This window comes from Magnolia sinica, chromosome 4 (assembly GCF_029962835.1).
Source record: "Magnolia sinica isolate HGM2019 chromosome 4, MsV1, whole genome shotgun sequence".
Lineage (NCBI taxonomy): Eukaryota > Viridiplantae > Streptophyta > Magnoliopsida > Magnoliales > Magnoliaceae > Magnolia > Magnolia sinica.
The window spans coordinates 23441322-23455233 of record NC_080576.1 but is presented as its reverse complement, the minus strand read 5'-3'; positions in this window follow the sequence as shown (position 1 = coordinate 23455233).

The window sequence follows — 13912 nt, the reverse complement described above, 5'->3', positions numbered from 1 at the left end:
AGGTCCTCGTCGTGAGAACTCGCATTATCTGGTATGGCCCTACGTTTCACCATTGGTAATGCTCCACGAAAATCAAGGTTGTGCCTTATATCAACCACATGCAGTTGAGCATCACATAGGGCTCGTGGAAGAATTAGCACATCCGCAATACGGTCGAGAGTTGCCTGCAGCCCTTGCATCGTCAACTGACTCTCCTGATGGAAAGCTTCCATTCTTTCTAAAAGATAATGAATCCTTGGATCACCATCCATAAGATTTTTGTTAATACCTTCGTTGTTTGTCATCGGCCCGAGGAGAGTCCTCACTTTGATACCAATTGACGCAAGGATGTACGTGGTGAGGTCGATCACCGTCTTCCTTAAGGATAATTACTCCTAATCCACGGAGTTTCTCTGGACTCCTCACAAAGACTTCTCGAATCCACGAGGAAAGAAAGCAAGAAAATAGAAATAAATTCTAATAAATTCAAATTTTGATTGATGAATAATTGTCTAATGTGTCTCCTTACACCATTAATAAGAGAGAAATCAGAAGCAAACTATAACTAAAACTCCTAGAAATTCGTAACTTACTACAAATAGTAAATTTACTTTTATAGTAAGTGTCCTATGTGGCTTAACCACGTTATTCTCCTAATTATTCTAAGAACTTTTCATGTTGGACACAACTCCTAAAGCCAAACGGATGAAGAGTTATAATCAAACTAAAACTTACTATTTATAGTAAAAACGGAACTAAACATGAAATTCAGCCGTCGATATGATGGAATCTCACAAATTTGGCGTGGGCAACTCGGCATAGCCGGGCTGGTTGGCTAAAGTAGCTCATCCTACCCCAAAATCATATATGGTATGTTGAGTAACTCATTTCGTTTTGCGGGATATGCCTGTTTTAAGGTTTTGACGGTCTTGATGACTTCTGCCTCTGATCGGACCTTCTCTGGTCCATCTTGGACATGAAAGTGTCCGCAACCCGCCTTACATCAATTTCAAAGAGAAAGTTACGCACAATCTTTAGCCTAAAACCCATTACTTGACTAGACCCAGATTTCCTACCTGACTTAGGCATCAAAGGGTCCCCTGCACTAGCCAGGGTTTCCTTTGTCCATCCCTTATGCAGGTACATGAAGGTCCAGGGAAGGCTAACTAGATTTCTGCATCAACAATACATATGAATAATTATGGATGAATACACATATATCTTTTAAGATTTTCTAAAATTTATCAACTTATTTATATATTCATATCATTCTCAATAAAGACATAACACTCAATTCTTTCACCATGTAGTTCATAATTTTGTCATAATATCAAAGTCTTGATCTGGACTTAATCCTCTTTGATCATTGGTCTACACATTAATCCCCACTTTTGAGCCTTTATTCTTTCAAATTAGCTAAATATCTTTATATTTAATTTAAAACACTACCTGTTTTCTTAAATTGAAATTTTTTGGCAATTTGTAAAACTTAAGTGCAGAAAAATCTTTATTCTTGTGTATGCCTTTTCCTCTCGCTGTATATAGTAGATCTAATCACATGTAGTCAATTGTAATATATGGTTATCAACATGTGGGGCCCAATGCAGTGTGTGTTGGATATCTAAGTAGTGCATCATACATACCTCATCAAGAAAATGGGATGCCCAGAGGTGATGTAAAGCGGGTCACAGACAGTTTCATGGCCAATATGGATCAGAAAAGGCTCGGTCGACGACAAAAGTGATCCGGACCGTCAGACCTTAAATCGGGCATATCTCACAATCTAGAATGAGTTATCGGGCGTAAAACATATGATTTTGGGTTAGAATGAGCTACTTTAGCCACTCACAAGGTGGATTTGTGAAATACCACCAGATCAATGGTCGTTTCCCTATTTTAATTCCATTTTTACTATAACTAGCAAGTTTTAATTTGATTATAACTCTTCATCCATTGGGCTTTAGGAGTTGCGCCCAACACAAAAAGTGCTTAGAATAATTAGAGAACAGCTTGGTGAAGCTAAATAGGACACTTATTATTTTTGGACGATGAGATAAACTCTTTATACAAAAACAAGACGTGGGAGTTGGTGGAGTTTCTCGTCAGTCGATAAATGATTAAGTGTAAGTAGATCTTCAAGAAGAAACATGATAGGTACAAGGCAAGGTTGATAGCGAAGAGATATGCTTAGAGGGAAGGTATCAACTTTACTAAGATATTCATGCCGGTTGTGAAGCAAGTATTTATCATATTCGTGTTGGTGCTGGTTGCCCAATATGATCTCGAGCTAGAGCAAATGGATATGAAGACTGCATTCTTGCATGAGGAGAAAAACAAATCTACATGAAGCAACCGAAATGCTACGAAATATAATAAGCATAGAACAAGGTTTGCAACTGATAAGCTCATCATCTCCATATAAACTAAGTATCATACAAATTCTTCTTAATGCACATTCTGAAAAACATTATGTATGTTATGATACTCATTTTGAATCAGAGAAGATTGATCTACATTCATCATTCAATACTCTTTAGAAGATCAACCATCTCTACAAATTGATAGATGGTTCACATGACAATATTTGAGGATACATTGCCTCACCATCCTTTTGGATATGTGTAAATTTTTTTTCTTTTGTTTGACCACTTTTTAGATGTACAAAATGCATACATGTTGACAAATATATGTGTACATCACTTGAAAGAAAAAAGGCCAGCTAATTTGAAATGAAAAATGAGTTGTTTCAATAGTATTGAGGGATGTTTGATATCAATCGAACCACCTTCGATAACATCGAATACTACCCAATAAACTCGAAGCATTGCAAAAACACCCTGACCTATCTGGACTCCTTCCGAAATCAAAATCGAAATTTCACATTTGATATCATCAAAAGTGTTTCGATAGAATCTATGATTCACGTTCTATATATGCGACATGGGAGGAAAATTTCATTTTATTCACTCTTCTTCCCTCGTTTAGCTGGTGGACTTGCATTTGATCCATTTTCTTGATGATTTGAGGTTGGTAAGTCATATTTACTCATTCAAATGTAAATCTCGTCCTTCGAAATCAGCTTGTGCATCTGTTTTGGGTCTCATTGTTTTAAATCCCTAGTTTTTCTTTTCCTATCATATCTATTCATTTTTGAGTTTCCTTCTTCCAAATGGGAAAAGACGAGCAAATCGTTTGTGTAAGGAGAATCTGCATCTATTTTGGGTCTCCTTGTTTCAAATCCCTAGTTTTTTCTCTTCCTATCATATCTATTTTTGAGTTTCCTTCTTCCAAATGGGAAAAGACAAGAGCAAATTGTTTGTGTAAGGAGAATCTTCAAATCTTAGGGCAAAACGAACCAAAACAGTTGCCAGAAGAAAATCTGCTCAATCACCAACCCAAACAAACTCTCCATCGGGAAGAAATGATCCAGCCCCTGAAGTCCAAATCTCTGTTGAGCCACCACCGCTTGAAACTCTAAATGAAAATTTTAGAGTAAGGAAAATGGTGTATGAAAAACAAATTGACAGAACCTATCTAACACCATATGGGATTGAACTAATGCTTGAGGCCATTGGGTGGTCACGTATGCTTGATTTTGGTAGAGTGACTCAAAATGAACAGATATATAGGTTTCTAACCTACCATCACTCACTTGTGTTTGACCCGCTTTCCATAGAGGTCACCATTGGGCAAACCACTACTCACATCACTCCAACCATTATCAGCCAACACATTGGAATTCCTACTAAGACTCAAAGTTTTGCAGAGTATGACTTCAACTCACTCGAAGTCCATTTAGAAATCACTAAACATCTCTATTATGGGAAAAACATTCCTTAGCATGAAGGTAATGCACTGTGTGGATCCCACATGTCTCCAAAATTCTGTATTCTTCATGCAATTTTTGCTACAAATGTCTATCCTCATGGTACAAACAAATCTGATCTTACCCTATTCATGTTGAGAATTCTCTATGTCGCCAGTCAAAGAGTGGAACTGTGTCTACCTACTCTTATTTTACATCAGTTGGCTGTCGCAATCCAAGGGACTAGAGATACCTACATTTCATTCCTTTATCTCATGTCTTTTGTCCCGTCATGTGGGATTACTTCCCACTACTGACTGTCCTAGCCAGCCTCGCAAGTTTACCAAGTCAAATCTTAAGAGAATGGGTCGACTAGATATACCAGATTCTTCTTCCGCACCCCATCATGATGATACCATGGGTGAAACAGAAGCTAAAGGCCTCGACTGGTCTTGGCAGTAACCAAATTTCAAAAATTCTGGAGCGATCAAATAAAATAGAGACTCGACTGGTCGAGTGGGGCTCAAAATAGTTACTGGAGTTCGAGTTGAGACAGTCTCCACGACTGGTTGAGCAGGGTGCTCGACTGGTCGTGTTCTCAACAGAAAATCTGAAAATTTTCAAATAATTCCTGGACTGGCTGAGAAAAACCCTAGACTGGTCGAGCCAGTGCCTGGACTAGTCGAACAATGACTAGGACTAGTCGAAGCAAAGCCTAAAATAAGCATAATGACCCATATAGAGTATGCAACATGAATGACCTAAACCTATGGTCTTTCTAGGGTCAATTATACCTCAAATGTTGAACATTGAACTTGTCGCTATGGTAGATTTGGTAGATAGTATACTTGAAGTACTTGTAGCTTGAACTTGTTTACTTGCAGCTTGTTCTTGACCATGTAATGCACTTGGACTTTGATCTTGCATTCGAAGTAGTACTTGCAATTTGGTTTATCACTTGAACTTGAAGTAGTTCTTGAACTTGAACTGGAACTTGGTCTTGAAGTAGAACTTGAACATGACGTAGATGTAACACTTGAAATTTATGTAGGACTTGAAGGTGAACTTTCCATCACTTGAAGCAGTCCATCTTACCAAGGTGGTTTGCCACTACAAAATTTGATAATACAGGGTGCTTGATATAGATCATGGCACTTACAATCTCCCCCTTTGTCAAATTTGGGACAAAACCAACTTTACAATCATACACAAGACCACAAATATCATAATTTCACTTCACTACATTTGCAAGTAAAATATACTCCCCCTCAATCTACTCCCCCTCAATCTGAGCATGGTGACTTGTAGAGTACATGAATTAAACAAATACATATTTTCAAAAACAAACAACTCTACACCATATACCATATAACTATATAATCTCATAAACACACAAACTACAAAATTCTCCCCCTTTTTGTCACAACTTGACAAAGGAAGAAGAAAAATGGAGCATAAACATAATAGAGATTATGATAAATAACAAGATCATATGAGGGTAGCAGAAAAAGAGTTAAAGTTAAGATCATAGATCAACAAAGTAGTAGCATCATCAAGTTATACATACCAAGTCCAAAAAGCTAAAGTTAAAGTTAAACATTAATACATGCCCAAAGATAGAAAAAACTAATCGATCCTAATAATGAAGGAGGTGGAATGGATGGATCAATCTGATGCAATCCCTTAGTGATGCGTCGGAAATACTTATGCATATATTTCATTTGATTATCCTGGGATAATTTCAAAGCATCAACCTTCTCTTCCAAAGAGCGAAGACGCTTATCATACTTAGGTGGCTGATAATCAAGATCAGTCTCAATATCATCGGATTCTAATTCATCAAAAATGTCATCCATCATCGTGTCGGTTGGAAGTGCATCATCTTCTCCACCAACTTCCTCAGCTTCCCCATCCCTCTGACCAGGTGCAAGCTTCAGGTTCATCTTATTTATATTTGAATTATTGAACGAAAGAAGCGAGATAGGACCTTCACCAGGCGGCATGGCCACATTGCAGTGCAAAGCTAGGGCGGTTAGTAAGTAAGCAAATGGAATATAGTTATGGCCCCGGTGAAGACGAAACTGAATGATAATATAATAAATCAAAGATGAAAGACAAACGGGCATACCAGACATGACTGAGTGAATAATACGAACAATAAATGATGTCAATTCAGCTTTGTTTCCAGATCGGGGATAGACATTGGAAATAAAAATGCGATGCAAAACTCTGTATTTAGGCAACATTTGGTTGGCCTGGAGCGCATTCCCCAAACTCCATTCCAAGTCTATGTTACACAATTTGCGAGTTAGGATACGCTTTTCCGACTCAGAAATTCTCGCGGCTAAAGTTGGTATAGGTATACCATTGTTATTTACATTGACATCAAGTAGGTCAGAAATTATGTAACGATCGACTTTAAATAGACCTTCTCTAAAGGTGATTGTGAATGTTAATTCCTCAAGAGAGATGTCGCTAATACAAGCGAACATGGCTTGTGCAATGGAATTGATTTCTAATTTGAATTAAAGAGTATTTTTAGTTTTCTATGATTTATTGTGACTCCAATTATAGTAGATGTTGTGAGAACTTTGAATATCTTCTTATCATGTTTTGATATTTTGAGATTGGTAAAATTCGTGATTCACCATCGTCTCCTGGGCATAGTGGATGGTTGAATTCCCTTTCAATCATCACAATGGTGCTTCATGTGGGAACTAATTCAATGAAAATTTCATATTATGGTTTAATTGTTTGATCTTCCAACTGGATAGGATAGGACTCCAATTATCTCATATGGGGCAACTCTATCTTATATGGGGTCCCCTAAGTATCTCAAGCCGAAAGGCGTATGATATGATCAATCGTCATCCACACCAGGCATACAAATGATGCGTATGAGCACATAAACGAATATGATATCAATTATACTAGACATGTTATCAGTGTGTCTGATCAGGTTAAATATACCAGCATGTTATCAAACATACCATGAGATAATTAGCCTTAATTGGTACATCATATATAGAAAGTAGGAGCTGAACAACAGGCCCCACTAGAAATATAAAGGTCTATGTGGTGTGGCTCACATTCGACTAACATTGGCTCCTCATGTAGCATATAAGGCATGGGTAAAATACATACACGAAGGCAGGATCCATTGGAAGTGTAAGACCCATATCAGTCTGTACCATTCCGTAGATTTTCGTGATCCTCCCTATCGAATTTCGGCTATCTGCGACCTGTAATCAGCATTTGTACACGACCTTGAGTCGCACCCTGTCAACCCGAGTCGACTCAACCCGAGACTTGTACGTTAGTGACCACGTCGTCAGTGCGGTTCCAACGCCGCATCTCACATACCAAGGCGATACCCAGGCTAGGAGATGTGGGCCCGCGTTTAGTTTAAGGAAATGCCGCGCATTTGTAATTCTGAGAGAATTTCTACCCAATATATCCCATCAATCCCATCAATGGTCAAGTACATGTCAAGTACACACATCACTCAACCCATCACTCAACCTATCACTCAACCCATCACAACCCATACCTCTCTTATACAATAACCCCAAAAGTCAACAATCCCTTACATAACCCATCCCTCTCCCATCCATCACTCCATCCCATCTCCTCTCTCTCTTATTTCTCCCTTCACTTCCAAGCAACCCAAAACAAAATAAAATCCCACGTTCAAGCTCTTCAAACCTCCAAAAGAGTTTTGTGTGTGGCCCACTTCCTACCCTCTCTTCTCCCATCTTAACCCTCCATACTCCATCATCTTCCGTTGGGATCGAAACTAAGGAGACTACCTTTCCAAGGAGCCAAGACCAAGGAGCCAAGAAGAAGAGGGCGATGGGTGATCTTGGATCTTCATTTTTGTTATTTTTATTTATTTATTTATTTATGTATTTTTTATGATTTAAGGACCCACATATGTGGGGACCCACCTTGATGTATGCTTTGAATCAAAGAGGGGCCCATAGTGGCAGGGTCCCTCCATCCTCGCCTGCCTCTCTCTCTCTCTCTCTCTCTCTCTCTCTCTCCTTCTCTCTTTCATGTATTGTGGACCTAGCGTGATGTATGGGTTTTATCATCACAGTCCACTTGTGGGACCCACCCTTGATGAATGCATTTCATCCATGTAGGCCATCGTTCACATGGGACGTGGAGCCCATCTGATGCTTGTTTGGCATCCACATCGTCCATGGTGCTATGGACTGCACCATGATGTATTTGTTTCATCCACACCATCTAGATGATCTGGACGGTGCTGGATTTTTTAGACGGCGCTGTATTGCCCTGACCATGATGTATGGTTTACATCCACCCCATCCATATCACGGTGGACCTCACCATGATGTACGTGTGGATCCTCACCGTCCATGGCTTGGACGGTGGGCCACATCGATGTATGTATTTCATCCAGCGTCCATCTATCTCGATATATATATATATATATATATAGATATATATATATATATATATATATATATATATATATATATATATATATATATATATATATATATATATATCATGTGTGGGCCACACCACGTGGACCCACATGATGTAGGCATCCCATCCACTCCATCCATCCCTGGCCACGGACCAGGGACTGCATCAGATCCAAATCCCTGGTGGGCCACCACATGGACCTCACCAGGATGTATGTGTTTCATCTGCACCGTCCATTTGGACGGTGCCCTGTGCAGCTCCACCATGACGTGCGTGATTCCCAGCCGTCCATCTGGACAGTTTGGGTGGGATACACCATGATATATGTATGTGTGTGTGTGTGTGTGTATATATATATAAATATATATATATATATATATATATAATATTATATTATACTATGATGGCCCCCACGTGGGACCCACCTGGTATGGGACGTCAGCAAGTTCTGTGGGTCCCACGTGATGTATATGTATATCCAAGCCGTCCAGATGGTGGGACCCACCGTTGGACTGACATCAGCAAGTTCTATGGGTCCCACGTGTGGTATGTGTTGGGTCCAAACCGTCCATCCACCATAGGGCCCACGTGATGTATTTGTTTCCTCCACACCATCCAGACAATGCTGGATGGTGCTGGACAATGTTTGGATGGTGTTGATTTACATAGACAATATTTGGACAGTGCTGACCATCATTAGTGGGCCATGTGCCCCATGGAATGATAGTGTACAGTGACACACATGTTACACTTACAACTATTGAAATGATTTTTGGTGTGGTCCAAGCCCACTTGAGGCCCATTGGTGTGGCCCATCCATGAGGCCCATCATGATGTATATTTGAGACCCATGTGATAGGGCCCGCCTGCCTTATATTTGAGGCCTATATGATGGGCCCGCCTGCTTGAATCTGAAGCCCATGGGCAAGGCCCATATGATGTATTCGAGGCCCATAGGCGAGGTCCCATGTGATGTATTCGAGGCCCATGGGCGCCCATTGTGATGTATTCGAGGCCCATGGGCAAGGCCCATTGTGATGTATTCGAGGCCCATGGGCAAGGCCCATTGTGATGTATGTATGGCCCGTTACATTGTGTATGAATCCCTTATGTGGGCCACTCCTTGGGAGCAGTGTTGGTTAAATGATCACATTGATGGGCAATGATGGTTAAATAACCTCGTTATGACCTTCCCTTAGGCTTTATTAGGCCCATTCGCATCATTCTCTAAGTGGGTTGATCCTAGTCATTGGGTCCCATTTGCATGATCCATCTATTCTCATTGGGCTATCCCAAGATCTTGGGCCCCCATTGGTTATTAGTAGGATTACTTCTTTTATTTTGGAGTCCATCTAGGACTCATTTGGGCCCCCTAAGGCATCTAGTAGGTCATACAATAGTATGGTGAAGGAACCATTTCCGGATCCCTAGGATTGTGGGTAGGCCGCTTAGGCCTAACCTTGATATAAGGAGGAATACATGACCATCATATAATATACTTAGTATTGCTCCACGATCCATGCCCATACGCATCATATGTATGCTTGATATGAGGAGTGATTGATCATAGCACATGTCATTGGGCAGATTATTATGGTACCCCCTGATAGGGTGAGTTGCCCACATAAGCGCGCGATACGCGCATGATTGTTGCATGACTGGATAGTGTAATTTATGCATTTCACATTGTGTGACATGATTACTGTACGCCCTAGCGACATCAGAGCCGTAGCCTCTACAGTCGTATCGTGGTTGGCAGGATTGACACCAAAAATCTTGTTCTACATGGGGTGCTATAGATGTCCCTGGGTGAAATTTTCTAAACCCTTGTGGTACTAGGAGGTTACTCCAACGTCTAGATCGAGTGGGTGCATGAGCACCGAGTGCCGATTACTAGAAGGCCGCGCTTTCCATTGTGTCGTGGTCGATTAGAAGGGGGTGCGGCCTTACCCACCCGAGAGGAGGGGGCAAAGCTAAGCTGAGTTTGACCAGCTCGAGGAATGGGTCCGCTATCGACGAGCCGAGCTCGATATTAGCAGGCAAATAATGAGGTCTCTTCCACTCACCTTGTTGCGCACGATGGGGCGGCAATCTGGTTTGGAGTGTATTAGACCACGGTGATATTTCAGAGTTGAGTTGTATTGATATGTAGACTCAGATGAGGATTGGTATACTTGAGTTGCATCTCGCATCGTATGAACTTGGTATGGCCGACATCATTCATGCCTTGCATCGCATAGCCTTGGTACGACTAATAGTATTCATGGATTCATCAGCATATTCCGCATTACTCTGATATTGCATAATTGTATTACTACATTGCGCACACACTTTCACAACCCTCTAAGCTTTTCGTAAGCTAATGCACGGCCGTTGCGTGCAAGTGACGTTGGATCGTAGTAGCGCTGAGATAGGAGCGCATAGTAGATCATCTTGGAGCTTGTGTCTATCATCATTGTATTTCCCTTTATGTGCAGTGTACTTATAAGTTTTTAATCATAATGAAAATGTGATGGAGTTTTTTGTTGTTATTTATGGGTTATGCCTTTGGTTATGCTTATTACGAATCAAACCAATGTTGAAAATCCTCCTCGTAGGATCCCAGAATCGGAACCTGGTAAATGGGTGTCAAGAGCCGAGTATAGGGTACTACGAAGGCTCTTGGCGTCGGATTCGGCGATTGAAAATTTTGTGAGCCTGGTTTCCGAGTTTGGGGCGTGACAGGGAGTGACCTGGATGGACACCCATATGTACAACATACGTCTCACTAGGCTACCAGTCTCTAGGCCCACTGATGATATCCCAAAACAATCAGATTATCAATGACATCTCTATAATTAATTTATTAGGATGATCTGCACCGTCCGAACATTTCTGACATAAATCGATGGTTAGTCACTAGAATGTGATCATTTGCTTATGGCCATCTGAGTCTTGGGATTTCATCATTTCAGCCATGATATATGCTTCAATAGATTTAATATAACCATAGTGTTAACATTACACGCACCCACTAATTAGGGATTTAAATCGATTTAATTTCAAACCTTTACAAGTATATTATGCATATCACTTTAGGATTATAGGGATTTCGAATCCAGTATGCCAAACTTAACCAAATTGTAATGGATCCCGAATCTAGGGATTTTTAAGTCCAAGGAATCCCAAGTCTAAGAGGTTTTTACCCCCATAGTTCCTCGTGGTGTAGCTTACCTGAGATTTGGATTGGCCTCAACTTTACGCCCTTAGCCCAACATAATCTGAAGAAAATGATAAACGGCGTAGATGGCACATATTTAGATCACCCTCATTTTTGGACCTATGGCCTAACATGATCTATTAAAATGGATGAATGGCATGGATGAAACACATACATCATGGATGGTCCCACGAGTGGGCCCCACTCCACGCCCATGGTTGGGCGTCTGCCTGCCCATTGGGCGCCAGTGTTACAGCAATCAGGTGGGCCATACCATCTAAAACCATGTAAAGACATGACTAAAAAATATAAAATCACTTGGTGGGGCCCCACTGAATTTTGGATGCGGCTGAAACTTGGTCTAACCCCCCATCCAAATGGGATACACACAATGGATGGGATGGATTTGTGAACTACATCTCAGTGGGCCTAATAAATGATTATGAATGTTTTAATGGGAGGATAACCCCTCTCATATATTGTATGTGGTGTGGCCCACTCAAGTCATGGATTGACTTGATTTTTAAGCTTGTGGCCCACCATGGAATGGTGCATCTAACTGATGGGGCAGATGTTTGACACACATCAGGTTGGGGCCCACACAGCTCATTAATAGTACCATTTCCCATATATATATATATGTGTGTGTGTGTTTTGTTCATTTTGGTCACACAATTAAATTGGGGCCCACTTGGATAATCTACTCTGTTCACCACATAGGCCAGCTTGAGAGGGGTCAATGAGCTCTAATTTGGACTGATTTAGACGAATATGGACTCCACAGTGGGCCTTGGAATATTTCAATAGTAGGAGTTTGTTTCCTTCATTGTGGCCCACTTGAGACTCGGACCTGTCTCATTTTTCGGCCCATGGCCTAAAATGATCCGGAGAAGTCATTGGTTGGCTCAGATTAAATATATACATCAATATAAGTCCCACTTGTGAGAGCCATGCTTGGCTAGGATGGGTTAACGGTCAGCATGCAGGGCTACTCTTTATATTATATTATATATGTATATTTATTTTGTATACACTGTCAAGGTTGGCCCCATGTGAATGATCTACTCTGTCCACTATCTTGGTCATCTCGAACGGAGCCCAATAGGCCCTGACTTGGGATGGCTTGGATGATCAGTGACCCCACTGCAGGCATTGGAAGGTTTCAACTGTAAGACTTTATTTTGCTTAGTGCGGTTCAATCAAGACTCGGATCCGCCTAATTTTTTGGCCCATCACCTAAAATATTCTAGAAAAACTGGTGGACAATGTGGATTAAATATATACATCAAGGTGGAGCCACGGCTGGGACGCACCCCATGTCCCCATGGCTAACGTGAGGGGTGATCCCAACTCCCCACCATGGCCTCTGGTGCGGTCCACCTGATGATTGGATCAGCTTGATTTTTAGGTTCCATGGCTAATATGAGCCGAAAAACAAATGGGTAGTGTGAATCTATGAAATACATCACAGTGGGTCCCATGAGTGGGAACCCAGTCTCCCAACTCTCCTATATAGATACGATGGGCTTAACAGCCATGATAATCACGGTGTGGCCCACCTGAGATTTGGCTTGCCTTCAATTTTGGGTCCAACGGCCAAAATCAGATGGAAGTTCGGATGAACGGCGAAGATGGGACATAAGTATCATCGAGGAGCTCAAGAGTGGAGGCCCCAATCCCCTTTGTATTAATGGAGTCTCACGCTGAGAACATCCCAGCATCTGGAAATGTTTTTTTTTTTTTCTTTGTGTGTGTGTGTGTATATATATATATATATACACTTTTTTTTTAAAGAAAGGGCAAGTATGTGGGATCCACCTGAGAAATCTAGGCTGTCTACTGAGCCAACTCATGGGGTGCCTAATAACTAAGCCAGAATTTGTATCTTTACTTCTTCCATATATGTGTGATCTAATAATCAATATGTTAAATGGAAAATAATCATCATGGTGGGCCAGACAAGGTGGTCCACATTGTGATATCGTGCGGGGCATGCTCTCCAATAACCGACTGATAGATGAAATGCCAGATTATATTGCACCAGACACCAAAGTTGGGCCCACAAGAAGAATGGCTCAGATCTCAGACATACACAGTGCACACATTTGTCTCATTGAAAAGGTCTTGGGAAACCCCAATTTAAAAGAAGTAGACCAAGTATGCCTTTACTAATTAGCTTTGATTAATTTTTAAATGAATGCTTAGATTAGTGTGATTAGGTAAATCTCATGAACGATGATTAGTCAAGAGGGCACATCAGGATCCCTTTTTGACCATATCACCACCGGTGGCATTATGACTATGCTTATTATATTCCTTCTCACATAGTTAGCATTTATAAAATCCAGAATTAGTAAACAAATGATGATATTTTCTACACGTAACTGAGCCAATTCCTTCTTTCACACAAGACTTGAAGAGGAAGAAGTCTTGAATTTCAAATAATAATAAAAATAATAAGACCATTTCAATGA